The sequence below is a fragment of the Heterocephalus glaber genome, unplaced genomic scaffold, assembly GCF_053883595.1.
Source record: "Heterocephalus glaber isolate CG9 unplaced genomic scaffold, H.glaber_assembly_v1.0 deba00001550, whole genome shotgun sequence".
Taxonomy (NCBI): domain Eukaryota; kingdom Metazoa; phylum Chordata; class Mammalia; order Rodentia; family Bathyergidae; genus Heterocephalus; species Heterocephalus glaber.
Window position 1 is genome coordinate 10,000,001 of NW_028258343.1, and position 12,156 is coordinate 10,012,156.

The 12,156-nt window shown below is 39.5% G+C and overlaps 1 protein-coding gene across 16 annotated transcripts in view; it reads left to right on the forward strand.

The window, feature by feature from the left end:
- Nucleotides 1-12,156, forward strand: part of Utrn (utrophin) — a 527,655-nt gene that overhangs the window by 393,166 nt on the left and 122,333 nt on the right. The window lies entirely within an intron of this gene.

Below are 12,156 nucleotides of genomic sequence, written 5' to 3' on the forward strand. Positions count from 1 at the left end.
GTGACTCTGAATATTGGTACATTTTCAGTTACATCAATAATAAATAGTTTGTTGAATTCTTTAATATTATATACACATTGGAAGGTGCATTAAAGTAATAATATCATAGGGCTCCATCAGTAAAGTGTTTGGCCTAGGGCAAGGCATACAGTAAATGCTTAGTAATTGGGAGCTGATATCTTCTCCTGTAGTTGCTGAGAGTATGTCTTGATGGTTTTAATCACTTTTGCTTTGTTTAAAATTATGTTAAAGCATTCAATTGAATAAAAATATATTAATAATTATTTTTAATTTGTAAAGTTTATTGGTACATGTTAGGTATACATAATGATCACATTTGTCATAAGGAATTTGTACCCGCACATGATATATCTTGATTCTTATTTTTTTCCCATTCCCCTACCCTCCCTTCAGTCCTTCAATAACTATTATTTATCACCCAATACAGCCCAACAAAACTAGACCACAGTTACTATCTAGAATTAACCTGTTAAATTGGGTAAACAACACAATCATACATATTTAATTCCTTCAAATGTTAAAATAAAGTACTACTTTGTAGTATGGAGGGATTTTAATGACTTCTAAAATGAATAGATAAGTTGAATACTCCTTTCTACTGACTTACATAAAATCTTTTGAATTATTTTACAGGTTTTTAGAAAGTAAGGTCACTTATGTGTAGCTTTGCACTCAAGAATGTAGAATATCACTCAATCAACACTTATTTGCAAATTACCTATAGTTGTATGCGGCATTAATATGTAATGCTATGGTTAGTATGTAAATATGTAATACGGAAAAACCTCATACTAGAGTGATACATGCATACCCACGATTATAGCGGCACTATACATAGTAGCTAAATCATGGAAGCAGTCTATATGTCTATCAGTAGATGAATGGATAAATGTGGAATTTACACACATTGGAGTACTATTCAAGCATAAAGAAAAGTAAACTTGAGTCGTTTGTAGGAAAATGGCTGCACCTTGAGACCACAATGTTAAGTGAAATAAATCAGACACATGAGCTTAAATATCACATGGTTTCTATTACAGAAGAAATCCAGAGTAAAAATCCAGAGCAAAATAAAAGGAAGATAATAGGAAGTAGGGAGGTAGATCTTTCTCAAGGGGGAGGATCAAGAGATGGGGGGAGTGGGGAGGAGAGGAAAGGATGAAGAAAAGAAATGGGGATGTGTTATGTACATGCACCAACTTCACACGAAGATTGTAAACATTATGTACTGCACATATGTATTAATAAGCTAAATAAATATTAAAATATGTAATGCTATGGTTTTACTTCAATCAGATTCTCTTAAGACTGGACAAAGATGTAGATGCTGTTCTCGCCATTCAATTTGCACTTTATTTGCATAGCAATATAAATATTGAATTATGTCGGGGCAGTTATCAATGTTCTAACACCCTTTCTTTGACAAAAAAAATGCATGTTGGTTTTAGAAAAGCAAATCTCCAAGAATAATTAAAGTTCATGTTTCAGGTATAATTTCTTTTATGTGTGTTCCTTCCCAGAGGGCTACTCTGTCCTTTGCTTAACCCAATTTAATTCCTATATTCAAGGCTTATTATATGAGTTAGCACATTAGGGCTTTAACTGGATTGCAAGACTCACTAAAATAACAAAATCTAACATGGTCTTTAAAATAACACCTCACCATTAAATTTAGGCCGTGTGTGTGTGTGTGCGTGTGCGCGCGTGCTCAGTGCTTTCTCACCTGTTAAAATAATCCAAAGCTTGCTCCCAAACCTGCTAATTTTGAGGTCTTGCTGTGTTATGAGGTTACATATGGTGGGAAATTGATATTTTTCTAAAATCAAAAAAATTAATTTCCAAGTTTCCCTCCAATTTTTGCCACCTGCGTTGTTCCTTCAGATGGAACACACAAGTCTGTTAGGAAAGCCGTCACTTAAGTGCAGTCTGGAAACAGCAGTTCCTACTTGCCACATCCCATCTGCGCATTTGCACCTCCACTAGTCCCCTAAGCCTGATAGTGACAGCTGGAACCTCACTCCCAGGGACCACAGAATATCTACAGGTAGATGTGATGGAGGAGCCCAATTGTTGCCCTTCTCAGTAAAATGAAGACTGAACAGCACAAGCAGCCGGGAAGCAGAGGTCTATAAAACCAATCAGCCCAGCCCTAATTTAACCCAGAGACAATTTCTTTTACCTAGCTGTTCATTTATACTCCGGAATCTTCTGCGTTGCATCTGATCTATGCTGTGTGCTTTGCCAGGACTAAGCATGTATCAGGTAGCTCAGTGATTTTCACTGTCACCAAGCTTGTGCCCTAGCAGTGTGGACAGGGCTGACAAGTAACTACAGTAGACATCAAAAGCCACAGTATGGGTTTGTGCAAGTGGGCAGGAAGGCATGGATGAATCATGACTGTTGGTGCTTAGGAAGATTGCTAAGACAGTCCACAGAGCAAGAAGCCTTTGAGCTGAAGAGGATTGGAATAAGGAAGACATCAGTGAAGAGTGTTGTGTCAGCTCCAGGATGAGAAAATCCTGCAGATGAGCCACTGCATTTCTTGGAGTGTGCTACAGAGCAAGAGGTGACCCACACCTCCTTTCTTCATTATACTTGGAGTGAGGCTGAAGGAGAAGAAGCCCACAAGATCAGCATCTAATACAGTGCTTGATGGTGGAAGGGACTACATGTATTTGCTGCAGGAAGGGATACATTTATGTGTGCTGGTGTTTTAAAGAGTACAAGGAAGAAGGATGTTTCTTTACTGCAAGAAGCTATAGGATTCCTGTTTTGATTTTAGCATTCATACTTAGTATTCTGATTTAGGCATTATTTCTGATGCTAGTGAGGTAGAACCAAAAGGAGTTTATATACTAACTGTTCATTTAGGGACATTAACCAAAACTTTTATGGCATCATGAGGGAGATTTTACAAAAAATTTTGTCTGCATACCAATGGGAAGTAAGCCTGTTTTCCCTCTCTTTTCTCATGTAGTTTTATTAGTGCTGTCAAATTTAATGACTCTTCTGCCCTTTTTTGCTATCATACTATAATGACTTCAGATCCATATATGCTGATTTAGCATTGAAAGCAAGTTGGGGATAAAAAAGTAAATTGCATCCTAGCTGATTCTCCTTATGTTTGTATCATTTTTTTTTTCTGCTTATATTCTCCAATAAGCAATTAAGAGCTTTTTTGAAACCAGAAAGGTTTCACTGTACCAGTGATGCCTCTAATCTGTTGTAGTTTGGGTGCAGCTTCCTGGACGTCTTGTGCAGGTGCCCTGGGCCCTGTTCTTAGAAGAGCCCTGCCCCTGGCTGAATGTTCTGCTGCTGCCATCTTGAAATTCCTAGTAATATTTGGAAAAGGGGCTCTGCAGTTTCACTCCGCAGTTATGCAGCCAGACCTGCATGCATCTAGAACATTAATGTATATGCTGTGACACAGGTAAAATGTAACAATTTTATAATAACGAAAGGCTGCATACTTCCAGAATCTTGTGTGTCTCAAGTTGGCCATGCTGAGCCCCACTCTTGAGTTACATGCTCCTTTTGTAACTTGTGTCTGTCTGTTAATGTTGGCTGAACTTTGGTCCATGGCCCAGAATCGATCCTCATCTTTCCTCATGACTTCCTAACTGCACTGCCTCTTTACAAATTCTAGGATGTCACTCTCCTAATTTTCTCCTCTCACTGATTGGACCTTCTCAGTCTACTTTGCTCTCTCCTGTCTTCTAAAATTGGGATGTACCAAGGGTCGGGGTGTGCCAAATTCTTTTACTCATCATCTCCTGGGCTTGGATTCCCTCTATAAGCCAACTTCTCCTATATATGTATATTTGTATACATATATATTATATGTCACATCCACTTGGGAGTCTAATGGACATCTCTCACTTAGTATGGTCAAACTCCTGCACTGGCTTTTCAGACTTGTTCTACACAGGCTTCCCATTTCAGTTGGTAGGAATCCTATTTGAGTTGATTAGGTGAAAAGTCATAATCACCTGGTCTTTCGCTCATATTCAGGCTGTTAGAAAGTCCTCTTAGTTCTCTTTGCAAAATGCAGAATCTGAATCTGCTGCTCTCTGTATGCAGCAGTCTCTTGTATTCTCAGCACAGCAGTCAGAGGGTTCCTATTAGAGTAAATGGAACTCTGCAGTGGTTTCCTTCTGATTCATAGGAAAAGCCTCAGCGCTCAGAATCACCTGCATGGTCTGCCATACCGCCCACGCACGCCTTACTTACCTCATCTCTTGCTGCTTCCTGTTACACACTGGTTTCAGCCATGCTGTCCCTTGCTGTGCTTTCAGTCACAGTGCCACTCTGTGTTCAGTGCCTCGGGTGCTCTTTCCTTGGTGTCCTCAGGGTTAATTCCTTCGCGTCTTTCCCGTATTTGCTTTAGAGCATCTTCGCAGTGGAGCCAGCCCTGATTGCTCTACTGAGTTGTAAGCGCCTTGCACGAACTATTCATCTCTCCTGCCCTTTTCCACGTCCTTCTTTGTCCCCCTAGCATTTATCATCTTCTAACAGAACTTACTTATTTTTCATCGTCTCTTTGTCTACACCTCATACTCTAGATGCTTGATAAATACTAGTTGAGTATTCACTGAGTGAAATATTCCGAAGGGAATATGTCTTTTGATGGGAATATTCTTCATTTGTTTATAGTCTAAAGAATATAACATTTAGAAAATATTTCTATTTTAAATGTGAATGTTTAATAAAGATAATAGTGCACTTACAAGTATAAGCAATGATCTTTTACCATGAAGTAGGAATAATTGTAATTACATGAAATAATGGAAACATAAGAAAATCCATCAACTCAAATGTAGTTCTAACATTGTAGTCAGTGAAGAGATTATCTTTTGCCTATCTTGATACTGCTTGCATTTCCTATCTTGATATTGATATTGTTCAATTCAAGAGTGGGAAAAATCTTTATATGAGAGAAAATGAATTGACATATCTGTGATTATTAAGATAGCTTCTAAAATATCATTTATTCTGGGCCAGGGATTTAGCTCAGTGGTTTCACTGCCTGCTGTGCAAGCGCAAGGACCCGAGTTCAATCCGAGTTCGATACCCGGTACCAAAAAACCCAAAACAAAACAAAACAGAAAAACAAACAAACAAAAATAAATAAAATATCATTTATTCTTTTACCTGTATATGCTGAATGCTGCTAGACTCTCCCCATGCTAGTGCCTCCCCTGCACCCAGAATTTGACATAAGATTTCTAACAGAGGAACCTCAAACATATGGAGTCTCTTATTTAATAACTCTGTTGTTATACATTAAACTTAGCTTCAGAGAGGTCACTGAAGTAAAACATAATGGGAAAGTTTCATGATTGTTATGGATGTAAAAAGTAGGCTTCTGAAACACATTTGTAATTTTTAATAATGCTGTTCTTTAAAAGTAGTAATTTGTTCAAGAGCTCTATTTTGCAACGTGGTGAATATAATTAATAATAATGTATTGTATTCTTGAAAATTGCGGATAGAATACATTTTAAATGTTCCCACCCACAAAAAGTTTTGAATATGTGAGATAATGCATATGGTGAATAGCTCAGGTTAGCCCCCCCCAATGTATACATATTGCAAAGCAACATGTAGTATAAGATAATATGTATACATTTTCAGTTTTTAATTAAAAATAAATAAAAATTAATTTAAAAAATAACATCTTAAAAAGTAGTAGCTGGACATGTTGATGCATGCATATAATCCTAGCTGCTCAAGAAGCTGACACAGGAAGATTGCAAGTTTGAGGTCAGCCTGGTCAGCTTAGCTAGATCCTGCCTGAAAATTACAAAAAAATAACATACAGGGTGGGATATATAGCTGAGTGGTAGAGTACCCCTGGGTTTGATCTGTTTAAAAAGAAAAAAATTAGTGGTTTCTTCAATGAATAATGCTCTGTATTCTATTAAACATTCTTTTAAAAAGTATATTTTTAACTATAATAATGTATCACAGACTTAATAAAATAAAGGGCAAAAATATTGGCCAAAATTTTACCACTGTAACACAGCCATTTTCATTTTGTCTTATTTCCCCTTTGCATATTCACATTTCAGCTTTAGCAGGGGGCACCATTTATATCCTGTCTTTTCCACTTTCAGATTTATGCCATGTTTATTTCTTCACATAGTCCTGTAGTCATTACCACAAGAAGTTCTCAGGGTTACATAGTGGTCCCTAGTGTGGCTGTACCATAGTAAGCCTAGATATTTTCCAGGTGTGGGATATTTTAAGTTGCTTTCAATTTTTAGAAATCGTAAATAATGTTGTAACGAGCACATTTGTGTTTGTAGTTTTTTCTACTTTATTTTCTTGGGATCTATCCCTGAAGGTGAGAGTTTTGTTTCACACGATGTGACCATAGTAATGATTTTTGACATATTGCCAACGTACTTTCCTAAAACCAATTTTCTGCCTCTGGTAACCTATGAAAGTATAACTTCATGGCCTCCTTTCTGGTGATGTCTCTTTTTTGTCTCTCCTTTCTCTTGGACGTTGTATTGTTAGCATTCAAATACAGGTGCTCCATGGGAGTAGGGAAATCTGGAAAGCAGTTTTAGTATATTAGATGCTGGCCCCAGGCTTCTTCCCTGTTAAAGAGATGGAGGAGAATTAGTTGCATGGATTTGATTTAGTTATGCTTAGAAGGATAGGGAAAAAGTTGTCTATGGTTTGTTCAACATACAAGTTGAAGAAATTTGCTATTTGTATCAAAGTCACATACATCACATGATCTAGCTGACCATTTTTGCCTTCCCAGAGCTTTGGTTTATTGTTCTGTTCTGGAACCAATTGATTCTAAAAAGGCACGATGTCGATTTCTTTGCTTTCTAAGAATCTAAAGTAACACATGCATCTTGCAACATAGTTTTCTACTTACGAAATATTTTGGCTTAAAGTTGGAGAATCACATACTTCCATTTTCTCATAATTAAAAATTTATCCTTTAGAAGAATTAAATTCCTGAAGCTCAGTTTTTCCTAATGAAAGGTTGGTGTGTTAGTTTTCCATTGCTATGACAAAATACCTAAGATAATCAACTTAAAAATTGGGAAGGTTTATTTTAGCTCATGGTTTCGGGAATTTCAGTCCATGGTTGGCTGGCTGTGTTATTTTTGGACCTGTGGTCAGGCAGAACATCATACGGTGGGAATGTGATGGAACAGAGCTACTCACCTTATGGGGGCCAGGAAGTAAAGAAAGTGGGAGGATGGGACAGTGGTCCCAGTGTTTCCTTCAAGGCCGAACTAGGTCCCACTTCCTCAAGGTTCCACCACCTCCCAATAGTGCCACAAGCCTCTAGCATGTGACCTTTGGAGACATCTAAAATTCAAATGATGTCATTTGAGTACTGGTATTAATCATGCAAAACTGTAGAGAAAATGCTCAAACTTTTTCATACAAGTTTCTGTGATTGTGACAAAATATCTGAGATAAGAAATGTACAAAGCAGAAAGGTTTGATTCACACCTTTAGAGGTCTGGTTCATGGCCACTTGACACTATTGCTTTAGGCCCGTGAGGGCATAGCACATCATGGCAGGAGCATGTGGTAGAGGAGCAACCTTATAGCACCCAGGAAGCAACAAGAGAATGAGAGGAAGGACAGGTTTCAATATCCCCTTCAAGGGCATGTCCATAACTATCCAACTTCCTTCCACTGGGCCTGTCATGCCTGTTATCTAAAGTGTCCCACAAAAAGACTCACTGTGTCAAAGACTCATTGTGGCTGCAGCTGACAGTCTTTAGGAAAGAGATTGGTTCACGAGGGATTATTAAGTGGATAAATCAATTGACAGCTTCATAGCTCACTGGGTTTATTTGGAGGTAGGGCCTAATTGGTTGAAGCAGGTAACTGGGGATGAGCCTTGTAGGGTATACCTTATCCACATCCCCTTCCTGTCTCTCTCTGACTTTTCCCCCTCACTCTGCCATGAAGTGAGCAGCTTTCCTCTGCCACGCACTTCTGCCATCATATTCCTTCCTTGGAACCAGCCTACCGTGGACTAAAACCTCAGAAACCGTGAGCCAAAATAAACTTCTTCTCTTCCAAGTTAGATATTTTGTCCCAGCTATGGAAAAGTGACTAACATAGGGCCTCACTTATCTAAATTATAGGAGCAACTAACATCCAGTAGAGACTTGTGGAATAAATTTAATCTTGGATAAGGATTGAGAATGAGTGTAAGGCTTTAGTATCATCTTAATAACGTGTTATTCTATAATATTGAATAGTTTCAACCTGTCTTACCTGTGAAGTTAATAGAATGAAAAGTGTTATTAATATGCAGAGAAGTTAAAGGATAAGAGGCAAGGGCCTCATGTTGAGTAAGTCTGTGCCTACATGGTGTAGACTGGACTGTCGCAAATCTTTATGTGGTTTTATTGTACCACAAAAGAATATTTTTAACATTTTCTCATTCATACAAAAGTTGGTTGAGATTCCTTTCTATGCTCTGGGGGACAGATGTGAGTCTGCAGTGAGGGCTCATACTGGTGCAGGGTTCAGGTTGCAAAGAGACTGTGGCAAGAGGGTGCTTTAAATGCTCCAGCATAGCAGGTGCCAACCCATATGGAAGCCCAGTAGAAGGAGGACTGAGGCTTATCCTGAGGGCACAGGCAGCATGGTGGCACGGGGTCCTAAAGGGTCAAGAAGAGTGACCCCTGTAGATGTGCCTTTCACCAGGATGCTCTGTGAGTTTTCTAAGAAAGCACCCAGACATTGTGTCAGCAGTGTATCAGCAGATGAGCCGGAAGAGCAGAGAGGGCCCAGGTCTTGGTTGGAAGATGGCGTTTACTGTTTGTGCCAGAAGCCGTGGAGGGATTATAAGCAGGCGTGATGGGATCTGATTTGCCTATAATTTTAATGTCCTGATCTAAAAAGTTGAAGAACACTGTGTCCTAGAAAAGTTTGGATTTAGACATACAGATGATTGGATCAAGGCTTTAGACTGAAGAAAGGAGAGCAGGGCTATTGTTGAAAGACGGGGAATCACACCTGGGATTAAACGTGCACCCTGGGATTAAATCTCACCCGCACACTGGCGTTTCTCTCCCCTTATCTCAGTCCAGCCTGATGGATTGCTAGTTCAGATTACAAAGGGATAGCAGGGATTTCTCGTCTCCCTCCAGCTTCCCCTGGACCTTGTGTTTTCATGGAGAGACTTGCAGGGTCCTGTCCACATTGGCGCTGCCAGGAATAACTGATACCACTGCTGTTTCCTGGCAGCAGCTCAGCCTTTACACTGGGCGATCCTCTGCTTATGGTGGAAGGAAGGGTAGCTGATGGACTTGCGAGTGACTCCAACCTAAGCCACACCAGTCACTTCTTTATACCTCCTTATCCCTTACTTCTCTGTCTTTCCCACTGAGTTATAGCAGGTGGGCAGAAATGTTCCTGGACCATTAAAGAATGATTGGACATCTCTGTAGGCATCTAAAGTTGGGTAAGCAGCAATTTATTCTGCTGCTGGCACTCAGAGGAATACCCCCAGCCCTGAGAGCATGCTGAGTTTCAAAGAGTCATGGAGGTAGACTAAGAGGAAGGGTGAACCTCTTAAAGGGGTATGGGACTCATAGAAATAAGAAGGGTGCTGGCTGGGGATTTAGCTCAGTGGCCCTGTGCCTGCTTCAAAAGTGCAAGGTCCTGTGTTCAGTCCCTGGTACCCCCCCCCCCCCAAAAAAGAGTGCTTTTTAATATTTTCTTTAGTAATATTTACTTGAATTGCATTAAAATGAAAAAGTCATATATCAAAAGAAAGAACAAAATAAAGAAAGAAAACTGTGACTTTAGTAGCTAAATTGTGATATTTACAATTTAAGTTTTCATTCATCTGACATTCCAGGGCATCATTTAGTTGAAGTGGGCATGTATAAGACCCATAACAGGCAACAAAACAAAAACAGAAATCAAAACAGAAAAAAATCCTCCAAACTAGAGACTAGATTCACTTTTTTATGTTTATTCTGGCTTCTTGAATTGCTTTTCCCTTATTACCTTTAGTCTAATTCCACCTTCCTCTGCAACACATAGTTCCCATGTTTTTGAGATGCCCAGATGTTTTGAGAAGCTTGATCTCCCCTCCTGCTTTGTGAGGGAGATGGGGCAAAGAATCTGACTGTGTGGTAGCAACTGGCCCGTGTGAGAAGGAATCCATGTAGGTGGGCACTAAGCCAGTCTTGAAGGAAAAACATTCATCTCTCTGAAAGGCCCCATCTCCCAACACTGCTACATTAGCCACTAAATATCAGCAAGAGTTTTGGTGTGGCCGGGGATTTAGCTCAGTGGTTCTGCCGCCTGCCTTGCAAGCACAAGGACCTGAGTTCAATCCCCAGTACCAAAAAAAAAAAAAAAAGAGTTTTCGTGGGAGCCAACCCCAGCTGAACCATAGCAAATAGAGCTGCCTGTGTGAGAGGTTGTCACACAAGCACATTGTTAGCTCAGCATCCAAGTCCTGAACAGCAAAGTAGCCAGATGTCTGCTATATAAAAAAGCCCATAGCTACTAGGTGCTTCTCTAGTCAACTATAAAGACTCTTTCTCCTCTAACTTTCAGTATTAAAACATTTTTATAAAAGCAATAACCCTTATTCTTCCCCTCTTCAGCTCTGACAGTGCCATCCTCCAAACTGGACAAACTTAGACCTGCCTCAGGGTCTTTGCACTTCCTGCTCCCTCTGCCTAGAATGCCCTTTGGCAGATATTCTCAGGGGCAGGACCCTCACATTCTTTAGGGTTTTTTTGTTTTTTTTTTTTTTTTTTTTTGCACATCACTGTCTTTGAGATACCTTCCTTAATAACTCTAACCCATCCTCCTCCTGTGTAGGTTGTTGTAATAATGAATCATGCCTCCCAGGATCCAAACTCTTGTGCACAGGGACCTTGTGGCTCCTTTTATCAATAGAATATATTTCTCCATTCCCTTGAGTCTGTGTTGACCTTATGACTTGCTTCAAGTAATAGAATGTGACAGAAATGATGTGCAAACTCGAGAGCAACACTGTCCAACTTGTTATCCTGAGCCACAGATGGCCATTTAGATTTTAAGTTAAATCTCAAATAGATAGAATTTAAAATTAAGTTTCTGAGTTGTGCTAGCTGCATGTCAAGAATCCGGTAACCATGGGTAATCTCAGTACCTTGTTGGATAGCATTGTTTTGGAACCTTGCTATCATTGTGGAGCATTGTATTGGACAGAGCTGTTCTATAGCCAGTGACGTAATGAGATCTTGTGGCTTCCACTCTGTGTTTTGCGAACACTAACCACTCACTGTGCTTGAAGAAAGCCAGTCCAGCCTGCTGGTCAAGTAGAGACAACATACCTCCAGCCAGCAGACAGTGAGATTCCAGCCACATGAACGAGGCCATATTCCAGACTTGTAAGTTATCCTCCAGCCCCATGCAAGCTGCAGCCTCAGGAGTATCCCAGATGGCACCAGTGGCCAACCCACTGAATCATGAAAAATCAATGGTTGTGAGCCATTACATTTTAGATACATTTGATACATGGTTGTGATACACACCTGCTTTAGTTTTGAAACACTGGCCGCTGGAGTTATTTCATGAGTGACAGTGTGGGAAAGGGGAGAAACCCAGAGCACCCCTCACTGTGAGATTAGTTTCATGTTTATGTAGGGAGAGAAAAGAATATTTGCTAGTAACAAAGTAAATACCAAAACTGGATGGAAATAATTAGGCTAGGTGATAAATAATAGAAGAAAACTACTTCAAAACAGTATTACAAGTAGTTTGCAAGGTAGATAGTTCAAATAATCCAGAACTAACCAGAATCCATTATTTCAATTTAGGGTCAACAGGTTTGATGTGCTTTCTATATTTTGCCATGCTATACTTTGGAATTGTACACAGTTATATTTCATTCTTAAAGCATTCCTTCATTTGTTTTTCCCAAGCATGCATTAAATGTTTTCCATATTTGTCTATGCTGGTACTGTAGAGGATTTCAAATGATTGAGACCTGAACTCTACCCTGTATGAACTCACATCTTGCTGTGTTTATAGACTTGTGAACCATCATCATCATTTAGTTTGAATATTTCTGTTACCCCCAAACAAAAGCTCATATCCACAAGCAGTCCCTTTCCATTTCTAGCCTCTTTT